This window comes from Athene cunicularia (genome assembly GCF_003259725.1).
Source record: "Athene cunicularia isolate RWA chromosome 8 unlocalized genomic scaffold, athCun1 chr8_part1, whole genome shotgun sequence".
Classification (NCBI taxonomy): domain Eukaryota; kingdom Metazoa; phylum Chordata; class Aves; order Strigiformes; family Strigidae; genus Athene; species Athene cunicularia.
Genome location: NW_020799109.1, coordinates 11,183,641 through 11,188,534, shown reverse-complemented (window position 1 = coordinate 11,188,534; position 4,894 = coordinate 11,183,641).

Below are 4,894 nucleotides of genomic sequence, written 5' to 3'. Positions count from 1 at the left end.
CCCCAGCCCCCTACAGTCAACCCGCCCCCTGGTCCACTTTCCTCCGCACGTCGTCGTCCCCCCCCCATACCGTGGCCCCTACAGCCACTCATCCCCTCCCCATCCCCCAGAAGTAATGTCCCTTCTCACCTTCCCCCAGTCTCCACTCTGCTCTGGCCCCCCACAAGCCCTATGTCCCTCCAGTCCCCCCCATAACTCCAGCATCAGCCCCCCAAGCCCCTGAGGAGGGGCCAGGCTGAGCTCTGCTGTTTCCTTCCTTCTTGGGACTGGGAGAGGGCTCTGCCCGGCTGGTCCCCACCTCTGTGCACAGTGCGGCTCCCAGCCCCACTGGGGAGAGGATGCGGGGCGGGTATGCCTGCAGGGTGGGCACCAAAGGGGCCAGCTTCTCCCCATCACCAGACCCCTTACCGCTTCCTTCCATTCTGCACAAGTCCTGGACCAGGAAGGAGGAGCAAAGTCAGACACCAGCCTTACGGCCCATGGGAAAAGCAGCGCTGGAGAGGGGAGCTGTGTTTCCCCACCCTGAAAGTGCATGTGTTCTCACCGCGGTGTGAACCGGGTAAACTGAGGCACATGGCGTGGTACCGACAGCACTTTGCTTCGGTACCGGTGGGAGGTGGATGAGACGGGACCTGGCCTGAGTGCGTGTGCAGCCCAGTGGGGTGACCACAGCGGAGCAGGGCTCTGGTGGCCACTCTTCAGCCTGGATTGGGGTGCAGTGCCAGGACACTCTGTGCGCTGCATATCTGGGGTGCCTCAGAGGCCTGGCAAGCTCAGCACACCACTAATAAAAGCGCTGGGTTGTTTCAGGCTTCCTTGGGCCCCCCATGCTATCCCGGGGGATGCAGCTATGTTTGAGAGGGCACCAAGCTTCAAGAGTTTCTTCCCTTGATTTCACCCCTTGCTTGTGGATCAAAGCTGGCACCTCAGCTGCTGCTCTCATGTCTCAGCTCAGGGATGCTCCAGCCCCCAGCGGGAGAGCACCAGCTCCCCTTGGCCCAGGCCCATCACCCATATCCCATGTGCCCTGTTTGGGTCTCTCCCAGCCCCCCAACACCAGCAGCAGGTGAGTTTCTGGCAGTGGGACCTCCCCCACCCTGCTGTAGGCATTGCCTCGTGAGCTGAGGGTTTGAGTGCTGGCTCCTTCTGCTGTGCAGCAACAAACCCTGCGCCAGGGATTTCTGCAGGAAGCAGGGATGCGATGGGATGGGAGGGAACGGGGAGGGAAGCAGGGCCAGCCAAATCCTGGCTGCTGGGGTGGGATGCAGGAAATGGCTGTTCAGGCTCCTGCAGGAAGGGAGGTGCCAGCAGCGCACTGGCCTGGGAGGACAAGAGTTGCCTTCCAGGGTGCTCTGGACACTGTCACACAACCCCAGGCTGGCACCCACAGGTCAGAGCCTGCAAACACGCTGTGGGGGGTAAAGCCTCCCCCACTCTGGGACAGCAGCTGAGACAAAAGCCCAGTTGCAAGAGATTTGAGAGGGCTCCCCGAGCCTCCCTGGGCCAGATTCTGCTTCCCGGGGGTACCTTCCAGCACTGGCATTTTAAATACGGACCCAAATCCAAGTGCTGCTTTAATCTGGAGGAATCCAGGTCCTTTTATCTCTTCCTCCAGGCAACTTTTCGAAGATTTGCAACTTTCCCTTTGCACATTTGCCAGGCCCTGGGATGGGTTGGCCTCTGCTGGTGCTGGAGCTGGTGCTTCCTTCCCCAGCTCACCCAAGGGACCCCGTGCTTTTCAGGAGGTCACCGGGTGAGAGTGCCAAGTGAGGGGGAAAACCCTTCTCCCAAGGGGGTCAGGGCTGTCACTCTAAGCCTGGGGAGCTCACCTTCATCCCAGACTGTGCTTGGCTGGTGTTGCTCTTGCTGCCCAGGCACTGCATGCAGAGCTGAAATGCTGGGGTTTCAACCCCAAGCCCCAAATTAAAGTTGACATATGGGTGATTCCTACAGCCCTTCACAAAGGGGGGGGTGAGTTTGTCTTTAGGCTTCCCTCCACGGTGGGGCCGGCCTTGCAGGGAGAGCCATTGAGTAAATGAGCCCCAGGTGTCTGCATTCAGTAACCAAGGGTCAGGTGTCCCACTGCGGGATAAAAGCTGGGACCACTCGCAGGAAGGGGCAGTGTCTGTCTGTGAGGTGGATGTCCTGTGCAGAGTTCCCTGTTGGGGAAGTGTCTCCTGCCTCCCTGGGACTGGGCTCCAGTCAGGTCTGGCTTTTGTAAACGTGGGCTGTGTAGAGATTCAGTGTGTGGCTTCCTTGGTCTTATGTGTTTGGCTTGTTGACTTGGTTGTCTCCTGTCCCTTCTATAGGGAACTGCATTTCACCATTTATTCCACCTGTTGTTGGTTGTGTGGTGTTGTTGTTGGGGTCAGTGGGGTTGATGTCAATTATGTATAATCTGACTTGTTTGTACCCCCAGCGCTCACCCATGTACTGACCCTTCTGTATCAAATACAATTTGGTTATTGGTTCATCTTTATGCTGGCTCTGTCCTTTATGCTAGGCCTGGTAATTGTCAAAACAAGAGCATGCAGCTACCCTGAGAAGGCAGCTCAGCCACAGAGTCAAGTTGACTTCAGTTTCACTGCTCCTGATGCTGCTGAGCATCACTGAATACTGTGAGGGTAGGGGGACTGTGGGGGGAACAGGCCAGGTCTGAGTATCATGGAGGACAGAGATCCCACAGCCTCTCTGGGCTCCTGTAATATTTTACCATGCTCACAGGGGAAAAATAGTTTCCTAGTATCTAAATGGAATTTCCCTTGATGCAACTTGCATCAGGTGCCTGTCCTGGTTTTGCTGTACACCTCAAAGAGTCTGGCTCCCTTTTCCTCTAACTCCATCTAAATAGCTGCAGGCAGCCAGGAGATGGTCCCAGAGCCTCCCCTTCCCCAGGCTGGGCAGGCTGTTGATGTTAAACCATGCTTCCTCCCACTGCCCCAGCTTGGTGATGGGGAAAACCCCCAGCTGCCATGTCTGCACAGTGGACTCAAGCTGCAGGTGGGGGGGGGGCTGCTCCAGGGCTTGCTGCCTCTCGAGAGGCGGTGTCCCAGCCCTGATGGGATGTGGGTTGTGAGGTCCTTCTGTGCCTCCAAAGCCCGCCCGAGGGCTTCCCCCTACACAGCGGGGAGCAGGAGCAGAGCTGACGGCTCTCATCCTCTCTGGTCTCTGCTGTGCCTCTGCAGGAGGGATCCCAGGGTGGACCCCAGGGCAAGCCCCACGCAGGTCGTCCCATCACCCCCAGGCAGGTCCCCCGGGGCTTCCCTGCACCCCTGGGTGCCTCCACCCACTCGCTGCCTCTAGACGCTGACTCAGCTCTGCCCTGGGAGCTCCCCGCAGCCCCGAGCTGCGGCCTCCATCGGAAAATCAGCTCTGCCCCGTGACACCACCCACAACCCGGGGAGCTCCGGTGGCCCTGGTGGAAACAGGTAGCGTTCCCCCAAGAGGCAGCAGCCTCTCTGCCCGCTCCTGGAGCGTGTTTGGTGCCAGGCAGTGGGTTTGCACATGTTTCTTCTGCAAAAACTGTAAACTCGAGTAAAAAGCAGATGGATCTGGCTCGTTTCCTCTCTCCCTGCATGCAGGTTTGCTCAGCTTTCCTGCAGCAAAAAGGGGGTTGATACCCTCCATGGGGAGGGGAAGCACGTGGACAGTTAGGCTGGGAGTACTCATGTAAAACTCTCAGCATATTCCAGAGCAGGCTGAGTGACCAGAGCCCTGAGCTGCCCCACGGAAGTGGCGATGGAGTGCAGAATGGGGAAACTGAGGCACAGGGCAAGGGATGTGCACACAGTCACCCTGTGAGCAGTATGAAGCAGGGGAAGGGCAGCAGGACCTGCTTTTGAGGGGGTTTTGTGGCCACCTCTGCCAGATCCCACACCCGTGGGGAGGGAGAAGTGCCCCGCATCCTTCCGTGACCTGTTTTGGGTGACAGAGACATGTCTTCCTCATGGCCATTAGAGAGCAGCATCACTATGGCACAATGCCCGGCCACCAGCACAGCCAGGCCCACCCCACCCCACCAGAGTCCCTGGGAAGCACAGGATGGGGTGCCCAGGTGCTGAGGGGCAAGGATGTGCAGGTCCCCAGTTCTGGGACTGGCCACCATGGGCAGCTGCAGAGGACTGGCCTTTCGGGGCTGTTTCAGGGTCACTGGAGCATGGGGCTGGAGCAAAGCATGGCCAAGGGGCACCTATCCAGGGGACAGCCTGGCTGGGGAGCTCATCTACATCTTCTACTGTCCCCTGTGTACCCAGTGCCCCATCTGAGGTGGGCTGTGACCCCCGTCCTTGGTCCCTGGCAGAGTGAGGGGCTCCAGGGGGGTGTCAGCCTGTGTCCAGGCTTCGCATGGAGGCACCAGGGCCTGAAGTGAACATGTGGGCTTTGAAATCCCACCGCCTTCCCGTGGAGTGTAGGTGTGGGGACTCCAGTCCCCAGGGGGTTGTGTGACACAAGCTGGTCACTCCTGCGGGGGGAGGCATCCTGTGAGTGGCTGCGGGGATATGTCTTTAGGGATGGGTATGGGGAGGGGGCTCTGCGTGTCCTGGGAGAGAGGGGAGGCATCTGAGGAGGGGTTTCTGCGCGTCTGTAGGGTCTCGGTGTTGTCTGGGGGGGATCCCTGTCAGTGAGGGTCGCCGTGTCTGGGGGAGGGAGCACGGGGTGCCTGGGGGGCTGCTGTGTGTGTATGGGGTCCCTGTGCGGTGGAGGCAGCAGGACCGTGGCCGGGCTCCCCCGGATGACGCCGGGCAAAGGAGAAGCCGGTGGGTCTGTGGGACCCCGCCGCCCCCTCCCTTTTTCCCGTGCGGCGGCCGCTTTAAGGGCAGCGCGGGGCCGCCCGGGGGCGGGGCTCCGCGGGTGACGTCATCGCGCCCATTGATAAAGCCGGCGGGATTCCCGG